The following is a 4,799-nucleotide window of genomic DNA, read 5'->3' on the forward strand; positions in this document are numbered from 1 at the left end:
GAAAAAAAGCTAAGGAGGTCTCCGCACCGATCTGCAGGACTCTACTATACATTAGCTCTGTATAAGTGTGACTGGTGAACCTGATGATCTGATACCAACTTGTCACGACCCGATTTCTCGAGTCATTATGGCACCAACTATACCCTACCAACCAGTAGGTAAGCCAAACCGTAACCCAGAACATCAAGCAATGAGCGAAAGGGCTGAAACTAATGATGACAATAATCTGAACAAGAATAACAAGGCGGAAGCAACCCAAAATAAATATATACAGAAATCCCTCCCAAAACCTGGAAGGCTCTAGTACAGAGCTATCTAATAAAGAGTACAAGTCCCAAAAGTGGACCACAACAGAGAGTGTTTCAAAGGCAACAAGACTAGCAAAATACAGAAGAAGGAGACTGAACGAACCCAAATGCCAAGTGCTCGCTCTCGTCTCCGAATCACAGCTGCAAAAGAAAGCTGGAACTAATCACCGCTGGTAACTGGTACCGGGACCTGCATCACGAAATAGATGCTGATCGTAGCATGAGTACCAACACAACAGGTACTCAGTAGGCATCATAGGCCGACTGAGACAAATGGGTAAAAACAATTAGAAAGGATAGAATCTAGACACAGAGAGGTCAAAGCGGATACGAAAAAAAGAACATGAGCATACCAGAAACAAACTAAGTACAACTAAACTAAACCTAACTGGACCCCATATGCCCAGAAGGTACACTCGTGCGCAAGATCAAATAAAACCTGAACTAAACCCCATAAGCCCGACAGGTACACAGAAAAGCTAAGTCTACGGAGAAAGAAGAAAATCGGGTGCCCAGCCCAAAGTAACTGGATATCGCGAGTCATCCTACCATGCAGTCAGCTCCCAGCCCAGCTAGAAAGAGCGACCCGGGGACACCCAGCCAGCAGCACACTCCCAGCCCAGCTAGAAAGAGAGGCCCGGGGGCGATCGTTGATATCACCGAGTATACCCAGCCAGCGATACTTTCCCAGCACAGCTTGAAAGAACGACCCCGGGGGTGATAGTATCGCCAATAGGATTCAATCCAGCAACAACCACCGTGGAACGCCGTCCACTCTAAGACATAACAGAAAATGCTCCAAGCCTATACTATCTCAATCCCACGCTTCTAGTGATGCACCAAACCTTCGAGAATGCGTCGGAACCGTAGAATGAGAGTGGCAAGGTACAGAAGTGCAGCAACTAGAGATAACGCTTAATCTAAGGCTCAAACTATGAGACTCGAGTCTGCTATTCCCGTCTACAAGGAGCTAAGTCATCGGAACGCCGTCGGCAGCAAGTCAAGGCTATCCAGCCCACACGGGTCATAAGTATAAGTCAATGCTAGCCTAACCTAGACTAAGGACATCATTCTTACGGTTAAGGATGAACAAGGCATATGATACATAGCATACGAGCATACAATAACATTTAGAACATAAGCATGCAACTCTACTAAACCGGTTAACATGATACTATACCCAAAATATGGCCAATCGATCCTAACATGAGGTATCTAATCAAAGTAAGGTAGTAAACTGGTACCCACCCCCAATTCACTCCAATCGACATGTTCTTACACTGTTAAGTTCCATCTAAAAGAAAGGAAGTCGTAGCCTAACTTAAGGCAGACCGTGCGCGCTCAAATCACTTTACCGAAGCTTTTCCTTCCCTAATGACCTTTGAACGCTGTCACTCTATCAAAATATAGGATCCCAACGTTAGTACGATCGAATAGACACCAAAGTCACAACAAACGGACACGGGTCAAATTTGGAGTCAAAACGGGAATCATGGGACCCACACCGAACTGTCCGAATTTGACTCCGTCAAGAGACCCTAAACAGCACCCCAAACTTATGTTACAAAATGGAACACAATTCGAGGCTCAAAACATAGCAAAAACCAACAAGCAAGAAACCACACTTTAATCAACTAAAAAAAAGAAAGCAGCAGCAGTCCAAATTCGGAAAAAATGATAATCGAAATGTGCCCAACACTCTTTGAACACTCTAAGACGAAGTCTCGACGATTATCAACACGTGGGACTTTGAATCACCCATAACCGAGCTAAAATGAGAGATATATGACCAAAACAAGAATGCCAAAAACAAAGGCTCAAAAAAGAGGTACAATAGTCAGGTAAATCATGAAATTACCTTGAACTACGCGCACCCAACAACTTCTGAACATTCTACAGAAAATTCATCGAAAATACGAAGATCCGGCACTTCGAATCACCTAATTCGGACAAAAGATGAGAGAGTTATGAGAATTTCAAGGTTTGGAAAAGGTTGGTGTTTTTCTGCATTAAATAGCAGATTTGCTGCAAATTTTTTCCAAAACTAAAAACTCCAACGGGGTGCTCCGAACTCGTTCGGAACCCCGTGGATACAAACGAGATATGCAACCATACCAAATTTGATATTTCGAACTTAACGGCGTAGTCGAAATTTCCATCAGAGGTCATCTCGATAAAAAGTGGGCCCCACTTCCACAGGCCATTTTAAGTCAAAACCCACATAAAGATCTCGGAAAGATATCGAACACCTCGAGACATAAAATAAAGGTCAATCTAGACCAAACTCGACATTCCGGAACTAACCACGCTGACGTAATTCTCATACGAGTGGCTTTACTCAGAATTTTGACCAAAGTCAAACTTAGGCTTGAACTTAAAGTTAAAACGCCTAATCGCGCCGACTCACACTGAAATCCTCGGGAGTCATGTCGACCATGCAACTAGCCTAAAATGACCCATCCGGAGCTGATGGAATCGTCAAAATTGGATTCCGATGTCATCTTCTTGAACTTTTGATCGAAAATGATCGTTTAATGTTCATAAGCTCTAAAACACAAAAACTCGCACCAAGACCAAACAAACGACCAGGTGACTGAACTGTCAGTCCCAATAAGTCATAAATGACTTGGGATCGCTACAGAAATGCTCTAAATGACACACAGAAGGCAAGACACAGAAATGACTTGGAGGGTCATTATAATATCAACTACTAAAGGGGACTTTCGTTCACGAAAGAAAGGATCAAGAAGTACCTGAAGGCTCAAACAAGCCGGGAAACTGCTTCCGCGTCTCCTGCTTGGTCTCCCAGGTAGCCTACTCGACTAGACGATGCCTATAACGGACCTGCCTCGAATTAACGTCTCTCTGGCTCATGATGTACTGAAGACTCTTGCGTTCGATAGAGATCTCACAACGAACTCCGTACAAGTAGTGCCTCCCGAAAACTACCGCCACCAACTCTAAGTCATAGGTGGGGTAGTTGCGCTCATGAATCCTAAGCTGCCTAGATGCATAAGCAATAACCCGGCCCTGCTGCATCAATACACAACCCAAACCAACGCCAGATGTATCACAATAAACCATGAAGCCCTCACCCTCAACTGGAAGAGTAAATATAGGAGCAGTGCTCAATAACTCCTTCAGCCTTAAAAAGCTCGCCTCACACTCCTCTACCCAAACAAATGGAACATCGACACGAGTCAACCGGGTCAGAGGTGCTGCCAAGGTAGAGAAACCCTCCAAAAATTGTCTGCAGTAGCCTGCTAGTCCAACGAAGCTCCAAAACTCAGTAACTGAGATGGGCCTAGCCCAATCACGAATAGCCTCAATCTTCGCTGGATCTACCATAATGCCCTCCTTCGATACAACATGCCCCAAGAACGCTACAGAGTCTAACCAAAACTGGCACCGTGGAACCTAATCTTGTACTTTCCACTGACATGGAGCCCTGCTCCAACATGCAGAACTGATCCCTGAGGCGGTCTATGCCTCTACGAGGGATGAACTTGGCCAATAAGGCATCAAAAAACTAATCCCATCATACAAGTGGAGATCCAAGTGTCCTGGTCTGAATGAATGTGCGCAACCACTGCCTAGCTGGCCCATCTAGCTGGTAAGCAATGAAGTCAGGCCCTCTAGACCCTACAAGGCCCAAAGTGCGAAACCTCTCACGACAAGTAGTAAGAAACTCGTAGGCATCCTTACCCACTACCTCAGAGAACCTAGATGGTGTCAACCTGAGAAACACACCAAGTATCTTCTGGTCCTCAAGAGGCATAGGTCTGTCCGCCGCCAATGGTTGTTCCTCCTCGGGTGGTACCTGGACCTGAGGTGCCCTCACTGTAGGCTGATCCTGCAGTACTAGTGCTGGTGGATGCTGCATCCCCCCAAGCACACCTAAGAGCTGAGCAATAGCGGCCTGGAGATCTGGAGTCAGAACTAGTCCGGGTGACGGCTAGGCTAGCCCCAACCCCACCGGCTGATCTGGTGTACAAGTGCTGAAGGGTCTGCTACTGGCTTTGGATCCTACTCTCACTCCTGGACTGATGCTGCGGCCCTCTCTCGACCTCGGCGTCGGCGTCTACCTCAAGCTCGGGATCTGTCTGCAGGCCTGGGTGCATCACCCCTGGCCACGCCACCTCGCGAGCGAGCCATCATGCGAAAGAGTGAAACAAGTGAGATCTTAAGGAACCAATAAGACACATGTTGTACGGAAGTGAAACAAAAGAGGAAATCTTTCTAAAGACATCCTGTAGCCTCCCGAAAAAATGTTACGGACGTCTCCGCACCGATCCGCAATACTCTACTAGACGTTAGCTCTGTATAAGTGTGACCGGTGAACCTGATGCTCTGATACCAACTTGTCACGACCCGATTTCTCGAGTAATGATGGCACCTACTATACCCTACCAATAGGTAAGCGAACCCGTAACCAAGAACATCAAGCACTGAGCGAAAGGGCAGAAACTAAAGATAACAATAATCTAAACA

This window comes from Solanum tuberosum, unplaced genomic scaffold (genome assembly GCF_000226075.1).
Source record: "Solanum tuberosum cultivar DM 1-3 516 R44 unplaced genomic scaffold, SolTub_3.0 scf00167, whole genome shotgun sequence".
In the NCBI taxonomy this organism is placed as follows: domain Eukaryota; kingdom Viridiplantae; phylum Streptophyta; class Magnoliopsida; order Solanales; family Solanaceae; genus Solanum; species Solanum tuberosum.